The sequence below is a fragment of the Pongo abelii genome, chromosome 22 (genome assembly GCF_028885655.2).
Source record: "Pongo abelii isolate AG06213 chromosome 22, NHGRI_mPonAbe1-v2.0_pri, whole genome shotgun sequence".
Taxonomy (NCBI): domain Eukaryota; kingdom Metazoa; phylum Chordata; class Mammalia; order Primates; family Hominidae; genus Pongo; species Pongo abelii.
The window spans coordinates 36,763,453-36,788,583 of NC_072007.2; the positions used below are offsets into that span (position 1 = coordinate 36,763,453).

The following is a 25,131-nucleotide window of genomic DNA, read 5'->3' on the forward strand; positions in this document are numbered from 1 at the left end:
CCAACCGTATTGGATATTCTATCATCACTTGCAGGTAGAAGCTTTCTTACTAATAGTCCCTCCAATACGGAAGTATGCCTGGGGTGTGGGGGACTACCAGCAATTTTCCAAGGCTCTAGGTTGATTCCTCTGGACTCCTTCCATCACAAAAGGAAATAATTGATCCTCCCTGACTTATCTCATCCCGGATTTGTATTTTCTGTTGCTTCCTACCATGCCATATGTACCTTCATCCTTGAATTTATTGCATGTCTAAAAGCTTTTGGCATGTGCAACATTGTGGGAGCTGACACTCACAGGATTCATTAGTATTATCATGTCCCCTGCAACTTAGAAGCTTCTGGTCTTCCAGAATAAAGAAAAACCTTATCGTCACTTAGTTATAACTCATCTAGGAGACTATTTTTGCAGGATATGGTATGAACCAGAAGTCAATATGTGCTGTTGATTCTCCCATTGCGAGAATATATTGATTCTCAAAATAGGGAGTAGAGGTAAGGGTGGCAATTCTCATATTACGTGAAATGTGGGTTCAATCCCCCAACTCTGGGATGTTTGGGCTTAGAAATTTTAGGGACCAAGGAATAAGTAGACAAAATTTATACTGGCCATCGCAGGCTTTTCAGCTACTAGATAAAAATTCACCAAAAGAGAAAAAAGACGAGAGAGCGAGAAGAATATTCCCATTAAAGAGAAATTAGAAATAAGATTGCAATATTCATCAATATTGCTTTACTTGTGGAATAATGTATATTTCTATATATTTTATGCACAACCTCCCCCATCTTTGTGGTTAAAATGCAAGTTAAACTATACGTTGAGGAATGCCAAAATTGAACAGCGGCAGAACTAGAGAAAGACTGCAGCAACCCAGCGATTCTGCAGATGGTTCAGTTTGGTGAAAAACAATCATTCTGACACATTTTATTGAAGTTACATTTTGGTTGATAAGTTCAAAGGACAAATTTGCAGCAAAGCATAAGATATTAAGCTGGAGGATATTAAGCTGGAAGATGTTCAGTGATCGTGGCCCCTTTAATCTGTTTAGGTCTTCATTGGAGAAGATCACGTCATAGTGTTCTGTCTGACCACGGGAAGGTTCTACCAAGTTGTAAGAAGCCCTAGTTGGAGCTTACCTAGTGGCTCATCCCTCTGCCAAGTCACATTTAAATAATTACTTCATATGGAAGCAAACTTGCATTTACTGTATCACTTCATGTGGCTCTAGCATCCAGGTTCCAGGTACAATTTCTAAGTATGCCTCTCAACATCACCCATTCCATTGTCACAAGTTGTATTATAATGACCAGGCACCTCACATGTGTCCTTTTACAACTACATAACTACTGATGTCTCCTGGACAACGAGATCTGTGAGGGATATACTTCTACTTGAAAATATTTCACATGAACTAGATTGAGTGGACTTCTGAAAGAAAATGTGAAAGCGAATTCTCCTGACCATATGCTACTATGGGAACTATTTCATGCTAATGTCATTGAATATAAGATTTCTGCATGTTAGCTTTAGTTCAGGAGTTCCCATCCTTTACTAAACCATGAACTGCTTTGGTTGTCGGCTGAAGCCTGTGGAGTCCTGCTCAGTATATTATTCCTAAATTTACAAAATAAAAATACATAGAATCACAAAGAACATGGATAATATTGAAATACAATTATCAAACTAATAGTATTCATGTTTTAAAAATAGTAATATATGTGCTTTTTAAGGAATATACAAAATAATAAGCTCTAGCAGTGGGCTGAAATCTGATATAATTTCAAGCTAGTTTTGAACATTAATGATATTTGTAACAACTGTAATATGATATGAAATTGGAAGCAACTTCTTGAAAGCACAGATATTGCTAACACTTCTCTGGCTTGTTACCTATATTTTTAACTGGAAAAAATGCTAGTCTATAGAGTTAGTGGTTAATGAAAAAACAATTATATTTTTTCCATTCAAGTTCAAATATCTCTGAATTTTATACACAAATCCCTTGTTTAAGGGATGCTACATAAATTCTGAAGATTTTGACAGATATCTATAGACAGTTCTTCATAAGAAGGGTACCACTGTAACAAATATTACATTTTTAAGTTGTGGGGTGGGGGGAGGGGGAGGGATAGCATTAGGAGATATACCTAATGTAAATGACAAGTTAATGGGTGCAGCACACCCACATGGCACATGTATACATATGTAACAAACCTGCATGTTGTGCACATGTACCCTAGAACTTAAAGTATAATAATAAAAAAGATACATTTTTACATTTATTTTATGGGTATGTTTCTTACCCACTTATATACACTGTTTCATCAAAATCCTTACTTTTTTGGATTCTCCTAAGATTTTTCTGTTCCTGAAGTTCCTTCCTCAGTTACATACGTCATCAGCAGGGTTCTCAAGTTCCCTCTTCTTTCCTCCTTATTTCATCATCTTGAGTCTGTCTAAGGAAGAATATTTTTTTTTTCTTTTTCTTCTAACAGTGAAAGAGAAAGTTGATCTACAGATTATATATTCAACTAAAGATTTTGGTGCATAATTCACATGGCAGTCAAACAGAACCTGGTAAGACGTGAACTTTTACCAGTGATCATTTCTGCATAATCATATTGTTCATTGGCTATAACTTCATTTTTAAATCCATTTATTAAATTACATAGTATATTCATTTCAGTCTTCAGCCATTTTTTGGAAAATTTGAAAATACTTTATAAATCTGAGGTTTCACAGTGACTCACAGACATTACATTTGTCAGAAATCATACCATATACAAGATATATTTATTATCCCAGTCCTCTAGAATTAATGATATGAGGGAAAAGTAAAGGCATGCATGAAGTCTAAAGAAATGTAGAAGTTCAATCATTATAGAAATCCATAGAGGGCTAATCTGCTGGTAGGTTAAAGAAAGAATGAGGTCGTGTAAAAAAAGTTTTTTGGCAGATTTAAGATTTGTACTGTGGTGTGAAAGAAGAGAAAGCTGAAATCTGGGAACAGGATGAAGAAAGCTGTTTCCCATGATACAGGGTTCAGAGGCACACTAACATGGTAGGTGGAAGAGTGAGAAAGGAGTGCAGGAGATTCATAAGGAGTTAAGCTGGTGCTTGTGATTTGTGCATTAGAAAAATGTTAGATATCGAAAAAAATGAGTAAAACGGAAAATATCAGTATAGAGAATAAATGCAATAATCTAGTTTCTGTGTGATACAATTAAAGTTTCTATCTTTTCAATGATATAAAAGTTTAGAAAGTGCTTAGAGTCCAGTTGCGGTGGTTCATGCCTGTAGTCCCAACAATTTGGGAGGTTGAGGCAGGCAGATTGCTTGAGCCCAGGAGTTCAAGACCACCTGGGCAACATGGTGACACACCCCCTCTACAAAATATACAAAAATTAGTGGTGGTGTGTGCCTGTAGCCTCAGTTACTTGGGAGGCTGAGGTGGGAGGATCACCTGAGCCCCGAAGGTCGAGGTTGCACTGAGCCAAAATTGCAGCACTGCACTCCAGCCTGGGCAACAGAGTGAGACCCTGTCTCAAAAAGAAAGGAAGGAAGGAAGGAGGAAGAAGGAAGGAGGGAAGCAAAGAAGGAAGGAAGGAACGAAGGAAAGAAGGAAGGAAATGCTTAAAGGGTTTTAAATAGCAAACATAAAGTAAAAGAAAAATAAGAATTATTAACAGAGTATTCTTGAACTATATATGGTAACCATAAAATTATACTACAATGATATGTGCAATAGACAGACTATATTCATTTAATGTATATATTAAGATAAATAATATTTGATTACTTTTGATCCTTTAATGTAATAGAAAAATAATTTATATTCAAATGAGGATAATATCAAAATTAGATATTGATATGTTTAACATATTTCATAATCTTTAAGACTGGTTTATCTTTAGGGACGCAATTTACACAAATGCCTTTGGATCCATTTAGAATTTTTAGTCATTTGCCAACTTTCCTGTATTTCATTCAAGTTGGCTATTCCTGGATCCCAAATTCTTCCCCAGCAACCAAAGTTCTTTGTGGACGAGTACATTCAACTCTTCTTAGAAAGTGTAAATCTTAACCTAAAAAGCTGTATTTTATGTTCAGAAGCTATGCAGTTGATATTATACATCTTAAAATGTATTGAAGTTCATTTCTATAGCTATTGCATAGTTTCCTTTTAACTGCTTTAGTTCCATTATTACCAAGCAAATAACAGAAGGAAAAACACATTGTATTGGAGGGTCTATTAAGATCTATGCTACGTATATACTTGAATTTCACAGCTTCTTCTGCATTTCTGTAATTGTAATTGACACAAATTAATTTTAGAAATCTTTTTATATAGAATGGACATATTACAAAAGAATTATTTGTTTAACTGATACCATAAAATTTTTTCATTAGCTTCACTCTGGTTTGCGCAATGCATGATGTGATTGGTTTAAAAACAACTTCAGAAAATGTCTCACCTAATTATGCATTTAGTCAATGGACCATGAAATCTTTAAAGAGACTCATTCTAGTTTATTGAGTAGTTATTTATTCATGATAGAGTTTTATCAGTCTCTTGAGTAAAAAGTTATTTTAGAATTTCCTCCCACCAAAATGCACTTACATAATTACAATAAAACTATAATCTTGAAAATACAGTTTAACATGAAAACCAAATAGATATTAGATAGTCGATATCTGAATACTGAGAAGAGACAATGTAAAAATAATGGAAAATTTTACTTGTTCTAGGAATAATCCTTTAAATAATCTTGTAAATAAAAAATTATTTCCAATCATCTTATCCATTTCTTCTTCCACCATTCACTTTCATGAAGAAAAAAAGTGTTTTCGAAGCAACAGTATCTGGAGGGATAATATAAATACATTCAAAAATTATTAAAACTATAACCACTCTCTTTCTAAACTTCATCCTTAAAGCAAGTGGGAAAGAAGAAAGAGGCCAAATGTTTCCCTAAGCTGTTTAATCATACAAACTGGATTTTAGTTGACTCTTAAAGGAGTGCCTTTGTTGGATTTACACAGTCATGTTTAAATAGCTAGCTTCCAAGTTCTCAGAGTGAGGGTCAAGTAATATGTTTTTAATTTCAGGAATAGTTTCTCTCAGATTTATCCCAAATCCTCTAATGCTGTATGTTTCTTTAAGAAACTCAGTTAAGAGTATTATTCCACTTAAATGCTGAGCCATCTTTTATGTCCATAAAGCTCCTTTTGAATGCAATGAGACCTGTGTGAGAACAGAGGATAAATGGTACATGGAGAAAAAGTGATAATCTGACCCTCAGCTTTTCCATTAAAAAAAAAATAAAATGCAGCATTTCTGTGCCTTGTGAAAATGATGTTGCTATGGAGACTGCCTTTATGAATCCCAATGAAATTGATATTAGCAACATTTTTCTGATTTTGACTGCCTATGAGTTAAGACTGCTTCTTGTTCTCCAAACCTTTTTATTCTTTGTTGAATATTCATTTCTAGGGCAGCAGAGCAAGACATGAAAATCTGTAGGGCAGTCATCTTTTTTCATAACAAAGTAGAAAATATGGAGATAAGATACTGACATTTCAAGAAAAAGAAACATTTACTCACAGTATGGAGAATATTCATAAAAATAGCTTTTTGTACTTGCTCTGTACATGGAGCAAAGGAGAAAATGCATAAGAAGTTTGAAAGTAATTTTTCTGTGTGTTTTAAACAACTTTTTATGTAGATATACTCCATAAATATTTTTTAAATGTGTTAATTTGACCTCCACTGATTTATAAGAGATAAAGCATACACCCAATTACATTTTCTCAGCAACATTTTTCCTTTTCAATTTTACAACAATTACTGATGTTCTGTTATTTCCTTTCATAAACAAACACCAACTTCTCTTTCTAAATGTTACTACAATCCTGGTTGCACTGTTTAGGAAGATGAGAGCCAAGCTCAAACCTATTCAAACCAAATCAAAATGAAAACCTGTTTATTAAATGGAAAGACACTAATGACCAAGCTGAGAATGGGTAAAATATATTTTATTGATTAGGAATTTTTGTATGGTGTGTTACTTTAATTTATGAAGCATAAATTGTTGATATATTGTCCTGTTTAAAGCTGGTAATTGGATTAATATCAAAATATGACTTTGGCATTTTTTCCCCTGAGCACCCATAGCACTTTGTACATGTTTCTGTGAATGGTAATAATTTGCTTCCTTCTCTATGGCCTCCCCGGTCTGTGAGACATTGGAATGCTGAACCTGTGTTGTCCCCATCCTGTGTTCCCAGCAGACATCAGCATAGTCCCTGGCAAAAGGAAGGCACTCAGTCTCTATTCAGCAGACATCGTGGCCTGCTAAAGATTTGGTAAATTCTTCCCATCCCTTTTATAAAGAGTCCTTTAAAAATGTTCATTTCTGGTCTTCAGTTGAATGTATACTTTAAACTCTAAGATTCTTTCCTTATGCACAGAATGAATTTATATTCCATGTGAGGCTACATATATAATTTTCTACAAGATTTCAGGGATTGGATAGGTATTAGGAGAGCATTTCACTGAAGTTTTACTTCTATAAGAAAGTTAAAAGTAGTGTAGCCAGGCTCGGTGGCTCACGCCTGTAATCCTAGCACTTTGGGAGGCCGAGGCGGGAGGATCACCTGAGCTCAGGAGATTGAGGCCATCTTGGCTAATACGGTGAAACGCTGTCTCTACTAAAAATACAAAAAATTAGCCGGGTATGGTGGCACGCACCTGTAGTCCCAGCTACTCAGGAGGCTGAGGCAGGAGAATCGCTTGAACCCGGGAGGCAGAGGTTGCAGTGAGCCGAGATCGTTCCACTGCACTCCAGCCTGGGCAACAGAGCGAGACTAGTCTCAAAAAAAAAAAAAAAAAAAGTTTAAAAAATATTTTGGGGGTAAAGAAAGTGTCCTTTATATTCTCAGTATGGTGCTATTCATGCTCTTGGAGATAGGCATGAAAAGATAGATAAATACTGTTCATCTTCAGATAAATTAAAATGACATTAGAAAATCTATGAAAAAGTGGAGAGACTGTATATTGTTTTAGAGTGAAGCGTCATTAAATATATGACTGTTGATTGCTTAAAATTTCCCTTTTCTAGGATTTATAAGAGGATTCTGTTTCTCTTCTCTGTTTTTTCTTGACCCACTTTTATGTGCTATTTTTTTCACAGCGCATACTTTCTCCAGAGTTCTGCTCAAACCATTTTCCCTTTGAACTCCTTCTTACTCTGAATTCTCTAAGTACAACATCCATTTTTCTTTGTTTTTTAAAGCTGAGCACGTGCTGATGACCTCAAAATCTGCCATCCTGATTTTCCCAGGGCTCCTAAAATTAACTTATCATCTTCTTTGCCCAAATCTTTCTCTATCTCTGCCTCTCTCTTTCATCTGCAATCCAGGTCTGTACTTAGATGATCTTCATCTGCCCAGCCACCTGACATGAAACCTCAGTTGCCTTAGCCTTCTCCCTTAACCTACACATCCTAGTCCTCACAATTTAACTTACTAAATATTCCTGATATCTCACTGTTACTCACCATCCCTCCTCCTTGAGACTCTCATTGTTTCTCACTGGAACTTGTATAATATAATAGCTCCCTAATTGGTATCTCGTTTTCCAGGCTTGATCTTTTTGAAATCCATTCACCAACCAGAAAAAGCTTTCCAAAATAAATCTGACCTAGAAAAATCCATCTAACAGTGCTCGTTTTCTGGCCATATCATATGAGGTCCCTATGTCCTGGCCCTTGCCCATCTCAAGAGTTTCATCTCCATAATCTGTGCCTGACATTTTACACCTTGCATTTGTTACCCAATTAAAGAATTTATGTTTCTCAAACATAAGTGTAAGCTTGTTCTCTCTGCCTGGTAGGTCTTTCTCTGTTAAAAAAAAATACTGACTCATTCTTATTCATTCCTTGATACTCAACTTGTTGAGTGTTAATCTTCTTTTTAAATTTTTCATCTATCATTTTGTTGGATTAAGTTTCTCTGCCCTTGGAAATTCCTATATCTTATCATTAATCATGTTATATTACAATTATGTCTATTTGTTTCCTGTCTATTAGACATTGTATTTCTTGATGGCTCAAACTATTTCTCCTTCCTTCCTTCCTTCCTTCCTTCCTTCCTTCCTTCCTTCCTTCCTTCCTTCCTTCCTTCCCTCCCTCCCTCCCTCCTTCCCTCCTTCCCTCCTTCCCTCCTTCCCTCCTTCCCTTCCTTCCCTTCCTTCCCTTCCTTCCCTTCCTTCCCTTCCTTCCCTTCCTTCCCTTCCTTCCCTTCCTTCCCTTCCTTCCCTTCCTTCCCTTCCTTCCCTTCCTTCCCTTCCTTCCCTTCCTTCCCTTCCTTCCCTCCTCTCTCTTTCACTCTGTTTCCCAGGCTGGAGTGTAGTGGCTCAATCTCATCTCACTGCAGCCTTGACCTCCTGGACTACAGGCATGCACCAACAAATGTGGCTAATTTTTGCATAATTTTGTAGAGATGGGGTTTTGCCATGTTGCCCAGGCTGATCTTGTACTCCTGGGACTACAGGCATGCACCAACAAACCTGGCTAATTTTTGCCACAAACTGTTTCTTATTCACTTATCATAATGCCTAATATATAGTCAGAGTTAAGTAATGTTATTAAACTAAACTGGGATTAAGAGACAGAAGAAATGTTTGGTTAATATTTATCATTGTAAGTTAGTGTTTTGTGCAAGCCCTATCAAAAAATGCTCTCATCTTTTCAAGCATGTAATACTGCTCGCCTCTGTGCTAGACGAAATACATAAAATGTTAGTTAAATTTTTATCCTCACCAGAAACCTAGAAGAGGTAGTGACTTTTGCTCTCATTTCTGAATTAAGAGAAAAAAATTGTCTAATATCACACACCTAATAAAGTAAAGCTTTGAACTATATACAGAGATAATTTTTTCCAATACTGCCTTAAATAGGATCAGAGAATCTTGTGTTCAAGCTTTAAACTAAGCTGAGCATCTTCCAGGAGGTGCGTGTGCACGTGTGTGTGCGTGTGTGTGCACATGCATGTACACATATGCTTGTGGTGATAATAGTGCTTCTTTCTTTGTTTACCTAACAGTTTGAAAATAAAAATATATCACCTTTTCTCCAAAGGTCAGCTTTCTGAAGTATTGCTATAATATGTAGAAAAGTGGTCAATTGGGGTCATGCAAAACACCAAGCTAAATTGGCATGTGCTTCTGTGGTCATTTAAATAATTTCTACATGACTGCTTATCATCCCGTGGAAGTTGGCTATAACGACCTTGGATAAATGACCTTTTGTGCTTGTTAAAGCCCCAAGCTAAAGATGTGTCTGGCAGTTTTGGAGCTTAAAAACCTCAGGAAAGAAGACACTGTGCAAATTATCCTGCTCTTTCCATCTTAAATAAACATTTTAATTTTTTATTATATATGTAGGAAAATGTATACTGAAAAAGAATATCATTAGTTTATATGCTATGCTTTTAAAAAGCATTTTGAAAAGTAATCATAGTCTTATCTATTGAAGATAATAGACCTTTTCTGTAGTGCATTTTTCTAATCAATTTTGTGTTTATAATCCATGCAATTGTGCTTCTGAATATAAAATCACACAGAGATCATTATGGAAGCAAACAGAATGCTAATGACATGGAAGTAATTCAGGTCATCTCTTATTAAAATGTGAGTGGTAGACACTCAACTGAATACCAAATTTTGGTAATGCTCTTAGGTTTGGGAACTTTGATTTTTAAGACTTCAAAATAAAGTGGAAAAGTAAAACGTATGCATGTACAAATTTTCTCTCTTCCTCAGTCTTAGAGGTAAGTTGCCACCCAATAAATTTGGTTAGTGGCTGCCCATTTGGTCATGCTGTTCTGAAGCAGTAAAATAGAATCAAGATGCTTTATCTTACAAAATACTAACATTGCAATGATCATTGTTAACTTTAGGAAAGCGTGGTTACATTTTAACAATTATCCATGATATGTGTACATCTAGTTAGTACACATCTAGTACATGTGTTTTTAACGGTTGTTTTACATTATTTTATTGTGTAAGCACAACACAATTTATTTACTCCCTTGCCAGTGAAATATTTTGGGCTTTCTTTTTTTGCCTGCTAAAAACAATAATGCAATGAACAATCTTGTAATATGGTATGTGTGTTTCCTTATGCATAGGTGTCACTGTCCCTCAGGTAATATTGAAGTGGAATTGCTGGATAACAGGGCAGCCTATTTGCATGTTCAATATTACAAGATATTGCCAAGTTATATTCCAAGTTGGTTGAGGCTATTTGCACTATCATCAACAGTGTATATGCATTCTAGTTTCTCTACAGTCTTGCCAACAACTTTGATGGTCAGATTATTTGTCTTTTAAATTTTGCTTATCTGGACAGGTTAAATATTATCTTCTGTTCAAACATGAATTTCTCAATTTTGTGAGACTGAGTATATTTTTACATGCATGTTTTGTGATTACACAGTTTGAAATTGCTTTTTCACATGGATCTATTTTTCTATTGGGTTGTTTGTGCATTTCTTATCTACCTAATTTTTTGACATATTCTATATTCAAATGCCTTTATCAATTATATGCCCTGCAAATATCATCTTCAGCCACTGACTTGCAATTTGACTTTTTAAATGACATCTTTTCATATATCAAAGTTTTTAGCTTTGATGTAGTCTAATTTCCCTGTCATGGTTTATAACTTATCATCTTTCAAAACAAAAATGCATCCAGACCTTGATTTCAAATATACATTTTTATACTTTCTTTTAACATTTTTTATGGCCTGCTTTTCCAATTTACATCTTAACCCATCTGGAGGGGTGTATTTGTATGTGTGTGTGCGTGTGCATGTGCACATGTTTGCATGCACACGTGTGAACACTCTCATTTCTTTAAAGTATTTCGGAAATTTACTTTATACCATTTGAATAATTTTTCCTGTACCATAGTCGAATGGTCCCATCATTTCTTTCTCATTTGTAATCTTGATACTGCCTGTGGTTTATATGAAGTTACAGTATTTATGTGATACTTTTTTTTCCTGGAATCTCCGTTTTGTGCAGTTGATCTCTTTGTTTATTCCTGTGTCAACACTGTGCTGTCTTTTTTTTGCCATAGTTTCATCATGACCCTTGGTAGGCAGTAGGAAAACATCTCCTGCACCAATCAAAATTAGTATTTCTTCCAAATAGTCTTGGATATATTTGATCCTTTGCTCTTAAATATTTTTTAAAATCAGTTTGTTACCCTCATCTGAAATACTATTAGAAATTTTTATTTTAATTATATTCAAAAAATTAACATCTTTATGATATTATAGTTTATCCAGGACTGTATTTTTACATTTAATATATAATGTTTCAAAAATGTTTCTAATAAAGTTTTACAGCATTTTCCATGCAGTTCTACTAGATATTTGGGAATACTTATTCCTAGAAACCTTATATTATTTGTTGCAATTATATAAAATTATCTTTTTAAAACAAAGTTTTCTATTGATTATTAATTGAGAAATAAGTAATTTTATGTTAGAATTGTATTTTTAGCAAACTAACTGATTCTTATTACTTCTAATAATTTTCTATTTTTCTTCAATTTTCGATGTACCTGATCATATCATTCGTGCAATTGATTTCTTCATGTCTAATCTTTATTTTCACCTTATTTTAGTGCAGAAACTGACGATGGTAAAAATATTATTTATAAACAGTAAACTATTCTGTATTCAGTCAGATTTAACATGTTTTTTTTTTTTAGAAATATTGCAATTCATTTAAGTTTTCAAATGTATGGAATAGAGGATGTCAGCAGGATAGTGGGTTTTCTAGACCAATTCCGTTTGAGAGAACTGGTTGACAAACTCATACACACCATGCAACTGAGAAAATATCCACATTGAAATAGGTAGGAAAGCTGAGATACACCTATACTACAAACCTCACTCCAGGCACAGAACCTTACAATTGAAAGGAAACCCTCAATTCCACACTTCACTCTGAGGAGTGAAGAGTTGAACCACCCATCTAGCACCTCAACTTTTAAATCCCAACCAAAAGACTGGCTACTAAATCCCCTACCCCTTTAAGTTGGCAGGTCATGGCATTTGTGAGTTCCCCAGGACCACAAGAACAAATTAGTGGTTTTATTAGCAGGCTAAAACATTCAGCTCCCAGTTTCTCAATGGAAGGGGTTTGACTGATATGTAATGTAATATCTCAACTTTCCCAGTTACCACCCATGGGTCAGGCTTTTAACTAACTTGCATCTAAGAGCTGACCAAGAAGGTAATCCCACTACCAGGGGATTTTCAGCAGAAACTTGTGATGTCAGAAGGGAAAGAGATGATATATTCAAGGGGCTGAAAGAGAAATGCTTGCCAACAAGAGTAGTATACCCAGCAAACCTGTCCTGCAAAAATGAAAGGGAGATAAAGACATTCTCAGACAAACAAAAGCTGAAGAAATTTATCACCACTAGACCTGCTTTACCTGTTGATGACCTCAAAGAAAATACCTATGGAAGTTACACAAAAGAAAAATAGAAATAAAAAAAACTATTGATACAAAAAAGAAATGCAAAAGAAGACAGCAAAGGGAAAAATGAAGGACAAAAGGACTAGAAGATAAACAAAAAATGACAATAGTTAATCCTTCCTTACTGATAACTACTTAAAATTGAAATAAACTAAACTCCTTAATAAAAAAATACTTAATATATCTGTATCTAACACTAGGGCACCCAAGTATATAAAATGAACCTGAAAGAAGAAATTTATAATAATACAATACTAGCAGGAGACTTCAATATCCCACTTTCAATAACAGACAAAACTTCCAGACAAAGTTAATAAGGAAACAGTGGACTTGAATAACACTACAGTCCAAATGAACCAAACAGACATATATAAAACATTCTATCCAACAGCAGCAAAATACATTTTTTTTTGAGCACATACAGAACACTCCTCCACTATAGATCACATGTTACTTCACAAAACAAATCTTAACCAACTTAAGAAGATCAAATTCATATCAAGTATCTTTTCCAGTGGTCACAGGATCTTTGGGGTGTTGCTTTTCTAGCTGGAAGCCTCTGTGGCCAGTGCAGCCTTTGCTTGAGTTTTGCTCAGGCCCACTGGGCTCATTCCCACTTGGCCTGGCAGGGTGTGCTAGGTTCATGCTACCAGCCCAGACCCCATGCCTGCCAAGGGTTAGCCAGGCGCAGAGTGGCGAGGGGTGCGTGAGCAAGTGAGCATCTGGTCCAGCCACGGCGCACAGCCAGGCATGTCAGCTGCTGAGGGGTGGGCAGCTCCAGGTGCCGTCATAGACCCTGGTTCCCTGTGAGGCTGTGGCTAGACCAGGCATACCACAAGCAGCCTCCACTGAAGGCAACAGGAACATGGTAGCAGCTGGAAGCTTGCAGATACCAAGAACTGTAGAGTCCCAAAGAGGATGTCACTGCCCTTGCTCCAGGAGCTCCTAGGTCTGGGCTCCCCGAAGGGCTGCAGCTCTTCTCTCCTCTCTCTTCTTTTCTTCTCATCACCTGCAATGTAGTGAGTAGGAGGCACATTTCAGCCCTGGTTGTGTTATAGCTCTTTTACTCCCACCGCTTGGTGGGTCTGAGTTCTTGTCCCATGTCCAGGAAGAATGAGGTATACAGACAACTGGAGGGTGAGCAAGGTGAAGAGTGCTTTATGGAGTGACAGTACAGCTCTAAGGAGACCTAGAGTGGGTAGCTCCTATCCACAGGCAGGTAGTTTCAATGAGTGGGCAGCTCTTAGCACAGAGTGGACCCAGAGTGGGTAGCTTCTATCCACAGGCAGGCTGTCTCAACGTCTGTGCAGCCCTCAGTGGAGAGAAGACCTGGAATGGGCGGCTCCTATCCACAGGCAAGTTGTCCTGTCATTTGCTCGAGTCTGGCTGAGTGTGGGGTTTTAATGGTCCTCAGAGGGGATTAAGTGCATGCTGATTGCCCATGTCCATGGGCAGCCACAGGAGGGCAGAAAAAGCACCATAAATTCTCATTCCAGTCTGCAGAACTGACAGCCCGGCCCCCAGGCTTCAGACCATCCCTGGCTTGAAGGTGGTGCTTCACTGGGGACCTGCCCCTTTCCACCCAGGAGCCTGTCTGCCTCCTGCCACCATCTATATGTCATTCACGGCACTTAGGCTATTTGTACTGAGGGTCACCTACCTGCAGGCCCGTGCCAAGCTGCTCTTAGCTCCCCCTTGGCCTCCCTCCCATGCTCTTTGGCACCCAAAGTCTAGAGGGGGCTGAGGTGGCAGGGGGCTGGTGTGTCAGCACCACGCCAAGTGTTTGCACACCTAGCCAAGTCATGACAGCACCTGCGCTCTGCCACAACGTTGCTCCGAAATCAGAGTGGCTGCCAGGGGCAGGGAGAGGCCAGGCAGCAGGAGTAGGTGCTTCCGAGACTGTGGGTGGAGGGGGCTTCCTGGGCCCAGAGAGCAGGCCATGGCTGGGTAATTGCAGCTGTACCCGGGAGTGTGGGCCTCCCACCCCAGCAACTCAGAAGGGGACAAGGCTCCTGCCTGTTCCTGTCTCCCACAGTCTCTGAGGAGTGTGCAGCCCCAAGCGCACATCCCTTGCTGCAGCCAGCATCTTTGCAGTAGCCACTCCAGATGGGCCCCTGATGCCATCACAACCAATATGGAATAAAACTAAATAAATAACAATAAGAAAATGAAAAAATTAGAAATATGTGGAAACTAACACACTCTTGAACAATCACTGAGCCAAATAAAAAATCAAGGGAATTTAAATCATATCTCAACAAATATGAAAACACAACTTACCGAAACTTATGGGGTACAGTAAAGTTATAGTATTAAGTGGGAAGTTTCTAGCAATAGGAAGATATTCTGGCAGAGTATAAACAAGCAGTCCAAGAAAGAGATTTATTGTGATCCATTCACATTAGCAAGAGCATTCCAACTCATGATTTTAAAAATGGAAATGTAAAACTGGCATGCCATTCTTTTTTTTTTTTTTTTTTTTGAGACAGAGTCTCGCTCTGTCACCCAGGCTGGAGTGCAGTGGCGCGATCTCGGCTCACTGCAAGCTCCGCCTCCCGGGTTCACACCATTCTCCTGCCTCAGCCTCCTGAGTAGCTGGGACTACAGGCACCCGCCACCACGCCTGGCTAATTTTTGTATTTTTAGTAGAGACAGGGTTTCACTGTGTTGGCCAGGATGGTCTCGATCTCCTGACCTCGTGATCTACCCGCCTCGGCCTCCCAAAGTGCTGGGATGACAGGTGTGAGCTACCGTGCCCAGCCGCTATTCTTTACCTATTAGAGTGGAGAGATTAAAGTAATTTATATTACCTAGTGTTGTCACATGAGAGAGTGGGGAATAGGCATAAATAGGGTCAGGCTTCTTGTAACACAATTTGGCAATATTTTTCAAAATAAATATGACCATGATATTCGATTAAATTATTTCCTTTTTAGAAAATTACCCAATAGATTCTTTTGCAAATGTGCATCTAAGATATGGGTACAAAGATCATCAAGCTTTATATAAAAGTGTAAAAAAAAAGGAAACTGACTATCCCTTAATAGGGACCAATTAAATACATTATGGTATAGCATATTAATAGAATGAAGGCAATGATAATATAGAATGAGATAAATTACAAGTGACTTGGAAAACTAGTTCTGTCAAAAAATTAAACAGGAAAAAGTCAAGTCTCAAATTGTAAATCTACTTTTATCTCTCTTTACATATACAATATGCAAGTGTCTTTTCTTTGTGGTAGGAAGAATACACATTGGCATATAAACAGTAGTTATTACTTAAAAATGGGATGAGGGACTTGGGAAAACAGTAACTTTATCACACTTTTTAATACAACACTACAGTTTGATTTTCTATGGCTAGAGCAAATTCCTTCTAATGACAATTTTCAAAGTATAGACGTGTGGAGGATTTGGGGGAGACAAAGGTGATTGGGTAAGTCTGGGCTAGTCATGCATTAGTTTTAGAAGGCTAGGCTAGTTTGTTGAACACTAGGGGAGTGTCTAAAGGTTTTTGAGCAAGAAAAGAGTGTGCTCAGTTTTGTGGTGGTATTGTTTAGCAAGATTAATGCTGCAGTCCTGGGAGCATTAGATCTAGGAGGTCTTTAGTGTCATCCAGAGGAAATGAAAATTGTACCTGAACTAGGTGAAAACGCATTAGATCTAGGAGGTCTTTAGTATCATCCAGAGGAAATGAAAAGTGTACCTGAACTAGATGAAAACGCTGGAAATAGACAGAAAATGTATATTGGAAGGTGTTTGAAAGAATGATTACAAGAAATAACCACGGATTGAATGAAACTTATGCCATACACAGTCTCTCAAAGGAGGACTTCCCAGAGCTGAATGAAGGAAAGATAACTTTCATGGAATTTATTTTGCTGTCTACTTCTATTTTAAGAAGTTTTCATTTGCATATTTTTCCTTAAACATAATAACTCAGTAAGGATGACATATATTCTTTTCATGAATCTTTTTTTTTTTTTTTTGACATCTACTTTCAGGAGATGTATATTCTACAGGGCTTGTTACCAGAGCAATATCAGGATAAGTACATTTAATATCATAAAATGTGAACAGCGGATAAGGATTTTTTTTCCATTTATCTTGAAGTGGAGAGGGTTGAAATGATTACTTTTCTTTGGTACAAAAAACCGCCATATAAATGGGTTTCTTAGAACAAGTATAAGATAATAACAAGATAAAATGGTTCTTTTTCCATTTAAGTTTATTAAGCATTCAGTTCATAGAAAGTTACTGGACCAGTTAAATTAACAATTCTTATCTTGTGATTTTAGTCTAGCCCAAAGGAAGCAGCTTTATTTTGCATGGGTGCAGTCAACAGAAAAGCTAGACTTTTGTGTTTGGTAATTTCCCTGCAGTGTGTTTTATCTGAGATTGAGGGATAAAAAGAGTTGCCTTTTGGAAAAACAGAGGGAAAAAAAAGACTCCCATTATACAATAGATACTGAATCATCCCTTTCATTCTACATGCACACACACACACACACACACACACACACAGCCCCCTCAGAATAAAATTAATAACAGAAGTAATCAATAAAATCATAGTCATGTTTAACATAAGACCATAAGAAAATGCTTGCTACACGTACTTATTTTACATATTAGAGGGATGCCATAGATTTGTAAAGCAAAGAGGGACATACAACTGAGTCAGAGTGTGCAGAATTATTTTTTGCCATTTTTTTTCTGCCAACTTTATTAAGGTATATTCACAAACGTCATAATACATATATTCATGGTGTATACCATAATGTTGTAATATTTGTACACATTAAAAATTGATTAAGCTAGCTAACATAGGCATCAACTCTCACAGTTATTGTTATTTGTGCTGAGAACATTTAAGATCCACTCTTTTAGCAATATTCAAATATATAATATTATCAACTATAGTCACCATGCTAATAGATCTCCAGAAATTACACTTCCTATATACTTGAATTTTTATACCCTTTAGTCAACATGTACCCATCTCCTGCCCCTCCCCCATAACCATCATTCTACTCTCTGCTTGTGTGAGTTCAACTTTATTTTTAGATTACACATATAAGTGAGATCATGAGTTACTTGTTTTTCTGTACTTGGCTTATTTCATTTGCATAATGGTTTCCAGTGTCATCGATGTTGTCACAAATGACAGTGTTACCTCTTTTTCTTAAGGTTAAATAGTATTGCATTATATGTAGGTATTGTATATAAAAATAATTTATTATAATATGTATGTATATATGCCATATTTTCTTTGTCCATTCATTCACGGATAAATGGATCATCAGTAGGTTCATTCCATATCTTGGCTATTGTCAATAACGCTGCAATGAACATGGGAGTGCAGCTGTATTTTTGTTATATGGTAGTGATTTCCGTTCTTTTGGGTATATACATAAGAGGGTTTGTTGGGTCACATGGCAGTTCTATTTTTAATTTTTTGAGGAATGCCTAAATTGTTTTCCACCAAACATAATACTTTCCCTGAAAGAGGAATATTGGAGTCCACTATTATTAGTGTATTTCTATTTTTCTCTTCAGTTCTGTTAATATTTGTATATTTAGGAGCTCCAATTTGAGTGCATATATATTTATAATTGTCATATCTTCTAGATGAATTGACTCCTTTATCATAATTCAATGATTGTTTTTATCTTTCTTTACAGTTTTTGACTTAAAATCAATTTTTTCTGATATAAGTATAGCCACTCCAGCTCTCTTTTGGTTACTATTTTCATGGAATACCTTTTTTCATCTGTCTGTTTCTGCTGCTGTAGCAAAAATACCACAGAGTCGGTAATTTATAAATAATATAAATTTATTTCTAACAGTAGTAGAAACTAGAAGTCTAAAGATCAAAGCCTTAGTAGATTTCGCTTCTGATGAAGGCTTTCCCTCTTCTTCCATGATGGCACCTTGTGGCTGTGTTCTCACACGGTGAAACGTGGAAGGGAAAAAGGGATGGAAGGGGCAATCTCACTCCCTCAAGCCCTTTCATAAGGCACTAGTCCCTTCTAGGAGAGCTTTGCCCTCATAGTCAAATCACTCCTAAAGCCTCACCTCTTTATACTGTTGCATTGGGGATCAAGTTTCAAATTTTCAATAAAAACTTTCAGCTTGTTTAAAAAAAAAGGAATTTTGAAGAACAGACAAACACTTAAACTATAGCATCAACTAAAATCAGTTTCTTGTAGGCAGTATTTAGTTGAATTTCTGTTTTTAAAAAATCTACTCGGCCAATGTGTGTGTGTGTGTGTGTGTGTGTGTGTATATATATATACACACATATACATATATATTTTTATTAAAAATTTTTTTTGTCTTGTTGTTTGTAACATTATTTTCTTTTTTTCCCTGCTTTTCCTGAGCTGTATTTTTTTTTATTGGAGAATTTAATCCACTTACATTTAAGTTAATTGTTGATAGGTAAGGATTTACCACTGCCATTTTAAAAATGTTTTCTAACTCTTTTGTAGTTCCTTTATTCCATTCTCCCTCTTGCTGTCTTTCTTCATGATTTGATAATTTTTGTAGTGGCATGATTTCATTATTTTTTTCTTATATTTTGTGCATTATATACAGGTTTTTTCCTTGTGGTTGCCATGGGGCTTACATAAACATCTAATTGTTATAGCAGTCCATTTTAAGTTGATAACTTCTATTGAATACAAAAACTCCGTTTTTTAACTTTTCACTTCCTTACATTTTATGTTACTGATGTAATAATTTATATTTTTTAATATATTTTGTACCAAATTAACAAATTTTTATAGCTATAGTTACTTTTATACTTTGTATTTTAACTTATATGAGTTAAAAGTGATTTATAAACCATGATTACAGTATTCTGGTTGTATTACAGTTTAGTAGAGTATCTAAGCTTGACAGTAGAGTATCAAAACTTTACAGTGAGTTTTACATTTTTGTATGTTCTCATGTTGTTAGCATATGTTTGTTTCAACCTGAAAAACTTTATTTTACATTTCTTGTAAGGTAAATCTAGTGTGATGAACTCCCTCAGCTTTTGTTTGTCTGAAAAAATTTATCTTTTTTTTAACAATTATTTTTGAAGGACAGCCTTGTTGGGTATAATATTTTTGATTAGAAGTTGTTTTCTTTTACTATTTCGAATACATTATCCAATTTTCTCCCGGCCTACAAAATTTCTGCTGAGAAATACACTAACAGTCTTATGGGGGTTCCTTGAATGTGAAGAACTGATATTTTCTTGTTGCTTACAAAATTCTGTTTGTCACTGACTTTTGAGAATTTGGTAATAATGGATCTTGGTGAAGATCTGGTATTTAATATATTTGAGTATCTTTGGTCTTCATGGATCTAGGGGTTCATTTCCCATTCCAGATTTGAAAAGTCTTCTGTCATTTTTTTACTTAAAGTAAGCAATCAGTCCCTTTCTCTTTCTCCTCCTTCTGGTACCCTGAAATGTGTATATTGGTTTACTTTATGATGTCCCATAAATCCTATAATCTTCCTTAACTTGTTAAAATTCTTTTTCCTTTTGTTCCTCTGACTGAATAATTAAAGTGATCTGGCTTCAAGCTCACAGACTCTTTCTTATGCTGATTGGGTCTGCTGTTGAACAGCTCTCTATGAAATTTTTCAGTACATTCATTGTGTTCTTTAGCTCCAGAATTTCTGTTTGGTTCTTTTTTTTATGGTTTCTATCTCTTCTTTGAACTTCTTGTTTTGTTCATTTATTGTTTTTCTAATAAATTTAGTTTTCTTACTATCTAATATAATTTAGTTATTTCTTATAGCTCAATGAGCTGCTTTTATTTATTTATTTTTTTTGAGACAGAGTCTCACTCTGTTGTCCAGGATGAAGTGCAATGGCATGATCTTGGCTCACTGCAACCTCTGCCTCCTGGGTTCAAGTGATTCTCCTGCCTCAGCCTCCCGATTAGCTGGGATTACAGGTGCCCATCAACATGCCTGGCTGATTTTTCTATTTTTAGTAGGGATGAGGTTTCACTATTTGGTCAGGCTGGTCTCAAACTCCTGACCTCAAGTGATCAACCTGCCTTGGCCTCCTAAAGTGCCGGGATAACAGGTGTGAGCCACCGTGCCCAGCCTCAATGAGCTTAAGATGATTATTTTGAATTCTTTGTCAAGCAGTTCATAGATCTTCATTTCTTTAGGGTTGGTTACTGGTGTCTTATTTTGCTCCTTTGGTGGTGTCATGTTTCTCTAATTATTCATGATTTTTGTGGCCTTGTGCTGATATCTATACATTTTAGGAAGTAAGCATCTTTCCAGTCTTTACAGAATGGCTTTGGCAGGAAGAGCTCTTCATAAATTAGCCTGTCCAGAAATTCTAGGCAGCCTGACTTAGATTCCATGTGTAGGCTTGCTGCTGGAGTCCTTGGGCAGAGTAACCTGGTACCTGGGTCAACAAGTGAGTAGGCCTGGAATTGGCTCCACATGGGATGGCCTGGAGTTTGGGTTTGCTGGGGGCAGGCCTGCAGCCTGAGTTCACATGGGCCATCTGGGTGTCAGGGCCCACTAAGGTAGGCTTGCCAACTGGCTGTTCAGGGATAGGCCTTGAGTCTGCCTACAGAGGCCAGCCTAGGACTGGAGTTTACCCAGGTGAGCTGGATCCCTAGATTTTCTGGGGCAGCCTGGACCCTGGGTCCAGTGAAACCTGGGACTGCAGGCACCAGTCTGGTGCTGAGGCAGTACTGGAGCCTGCGTCCACCAGAGTGGTCCTAGAGACTTGGTCCATGGGTTCCAGCCTGGCACTGGGGCCTACTAAGGCAGACCTGGACTCTTGGTCTGCTGGAGCACTGGGTCATGGGGGCTAACCTGATGCCAAGGCCGGGTGGTGGGATAGGCCTGGAGCCTGTGGCTATGGGAATCATCCTGGCACTGGGATGGGCCTGATGCCTTGGGTCATAGAGGCTAGCCTGAAGCCTGAGCCATGAGGAATAGCCTGATACTGGATTTTACTGGGGCAGGCCTGGTGCTAAGGTCTATAGCAGAGCCAAGTACTCATTCTTTTTCTCAGGCAGAAGGTGTCTCTCTCTTTGCTGTGCTATACAGGCTTGGGGGAAGGATGATGCCGGTAATGTCAGACTGTCTTTCTTGCTGTCTTCAATGTGTCTTTCCTTATTTCTGTGCTACACTGAGATATTATAATCTCTTGCCTGGACTCCTTAGCTTTTATATATTTTTGTGCATGGATAGTTCCAATTAAGTTTCCTGAGAGAAGACAAGTGCAGAAAAGTTCTATTCCACCATCTTCCAGATGTCCGCTGTTTTTGTAAAATTGAAGTAAAAATTACATATTGTGAAATGCGTAGATATTAGGGATTAAATTCAACAAATTTTGATAAATGGATACAAACACTATGACATAAAACATTATTATTACTCTAGAAATTATCTTATGCCTCCATTTAGATAATTCCCCATAGATGGCCATTGTTCTGATTTCCATAACCATAGGTTGGTTTTGCCTGTTTTAAATTGTATAAAGATGGGCATTCTCACAAAAATGTATTCTTTGATGTGTATGTTTTTGAAAGTAAATTTTTTGACACTCATTTACATTGTTGCAGGTATCATCATTCATGTTTTTAAAGCAGTGGGTATAATTTTATTGGATAACTATTACACCATTTATTTATCCATTCTGTTTTGATGGACATTTTAGGTTATTCCCTGCTTGGGACTGGCATAAGCCTTTTTATGGACATATATTAATATAAGTTTATATGACCAGTCCTATGCGTCTATAACCTGAGGAAAGTGGAGAGGAACTGGAAATGTGAGCAGTTTGAGCATCTGGCACTACATCAGGGAACATTATTATCTTCCATTCAAGCTACCCTGGAGGATCTGTCTTCTCCCTTCTTGGTGCAAAGGTGACAAAAAACAGAAGAATGCATGAAAATTTTGGGAGGTGCTGGATATGTTAATTACCTTGATTATGTTGATACTATCATGGATATTTGCATGTGTACAAACTCATCAAATGGTATACATTATACCTCAATAAAGCTGTTAAATAAATACAAATGAATAACTAGATACATGTATAAAAACAGTGACACTTGCTTTCTCAGCTGAGGTCTTGCTGCATCAGGAAAGAGCCCTGCTGCCACTGACTCTCATTGCCATGGCCACACATGCCCTCTCAGGGCTTCTCTTTCCTACTGCTTTGATTCCAGTGGGAAGGAGACCCCACAGGCATTCTCTTCCACTAAACTGTCAGCTACCCTAATCACCAGCCTTTTCTCAATGTTTTAGGAAGTTGCTGTAGTTCTGCCATAATTTCCTGTAGGTATTTTCTTACTACCTTGTTGTCTTAGGAAAGAGGTTTATGAGTTGGCTCTTGGGCAAATTATTTATTCTAGCTTCAACTGGATTATTTTTGCTAGAAATTCCACTAATTTCATAGCATGTCATTGGTACACTTCTGCCATCTCTGATGCTGATGTAGTTTTTTCTCTTTTTTTTTTAAGCCTTATAATTTAGGTTCTAGAAGGAAGCAGTTGAATGTCAGTATTCTAGTCATGGTTATACTCAGATGTGTTCTTTACTCAGAGTTTTTATCTTTAATACTTCTTTGGAAGTTTAGAATTCAGGCATCAATATTTTCACGTTAACAAAGAATGAAGGCAAAAGAGACTAGATAGATTTTGTGTGATTTCAAATTCTGGGTAGCAGTCTTGTTCTGAAATGTTGCTGCTCTGTTATGGATTCCTGACTGTAGTTGAATCTGAACAATACATTTTAGAAGGCATTACACAGAGTCCCTTCCTTTCAAATGACATGCTTTGCATGTGACATTTGATGTTGTATTATGCTGTTAGGCTTTAGAAAGTTCACAAGAATTTTGTCAAGGAAAGATTTTAAAAAGCTCCAGGTTAAGAATTCTACTTTGCTAGAAGTAATGTATCAGAAAATGAAGAATCACAACTTTCAGTTAGATAGTTAGAAAATAGGCAAGATTTAGATAAGAGAAAACATCTATACAATCAAGTTGCCCATTCTCATTAGTAATGTAATCTGTGTTTTCTGATAATCTTGGGATTCAAAAGGTAAATTAACATTAATAATTTTGACCTGCTTTGAAATTTCCACAAATAAAAAACCACCAAAATCCTCTCTGTCTCTCCTATATCTTCCACCTACTTATGAGAAACTCAAGTCCTCACAGCCTTCACAAAAATTGTGTCTCTTACGGTCTGTCAAAATGCATCAAGGACTTTACCTATGGCCCAAGGGTCCACTGTTGAGTCACTTCCAGTGGCTGAAATTTCCTATGGCAGCTGAAGCTGTGGTCACCCTCCAAGGTCAAGAGATGTCAAACTGCAGCAGTGTCTAGCATTGGCTGGTGTTCTGGGGAGTGCTAATAATAGGCCACCAGCTATGCTTATGATGATGCTGTTTCCTTCTTTCCTTATTTCACATGTTTACAGCATGCCACTGCCTCTGTTTTAAAGCAGGAGAAATTTCTCCCCACTGACATCATAGAGTCATGTTGCTCCGGAAACAGGGCAACTTTGTACCTTCATTACATTGTTGTGTTTGTGTTTGAGTGTTTATTCAGTTTTTGCTTTTGTCTCATTTTTCTTAGGGCTTGTCCAGTCATCTTAGGAGTCGGGTACACAGAGCCAGAGAAAATGTAATTGTGTGAGACATTTGCATTAATGGTCTCTTTAGTTAGATTGTGATTCTTAAGAAGATCCTCTGGCTCTGTAATGGCCTCACTCAACCATTATTCCAGGAAGACCAACATATATTTAAATTCAGATAGTAGCCACAATTTAGAGTCAAGCTGTTAATAACCCCATCCCACTCCAAGCATATTGCTTTTAAAATTAAAATTCTGTTTCTTTTTCCAGAGTTGCTGACTTCAAATCTTGTTTTCAAGCCATTGAAATTTAAATAGTTTTGTTTCTTGGGCCTGAACTTCAGCTCTTATTCTCGCTGCCAGGGATTGCTAGATAAGATCACATCTGCAATATTATTTGCATAAAGGCACATATATTTTATGATACAGAACCTTACTCTATCCTACACACATTTAGAGCTAGCCTAGAATAAACAGTTTTTAATATAGTTTATATAGTTGACAGATTTTTGCCTATCAGTTCAAAAAACTGAACTAAGATGATATTTTTAAAATACTTTAAAAATGTGAAATATAACACCCACACACAATACAATTCAAAAAATTAATATGTATTCAAAAATTCATATATTTTAAAACAATTATTAATAAATATGTCTATTGAAATATATGTAAAAAAATCTCACAAATCATAGTGAAAGAACTAATGCAAACATGATTCAGGCCCTGTAACAACATTACCAGCATCATTGATGCCCCCTTCAGACTGCTCCCCAGCACTGCCCAGGACACTTTTCAAAGGTAATGGCTATTCTAATTTATAACACCATAAGGAATTTTGCGTGTTTAAAAATGTTTTAAATAAACATTTATTGACTTAAGATACACGTCCAGAAGGGGCACAAATTGTGAACTTTCACAAAGTGACCAAATCTATGGAAATGGCATCCCAGA

General features: G+C 36.8%; 1 long non-coding RNA gene across 1 annotated transcript; it reads right to left on the reverse strand.

The window, feature by feature from the left end:
• Nucleotides 1-914: 914 nt before the first annotated feature.
• On the reverse strand, nucleotides 915-24,021 carry LOC129052439 (uncharacterized). The gene is made up of 3 exons (XR_008517481.2): nucleotides 23,815-24,021; nucleotides 2,338-2,456; nucleotides 915-1,614 (listed from the first exon to the last, which is right to left on the reverse strand). It is a non-coding gene; the product is annotated as an uncharacterized LOC129052439 (long non-coding RNA).
• Between the last annotated feature and the right edge of the window lie 1,110 nt (nucleotides 24,022-25,131).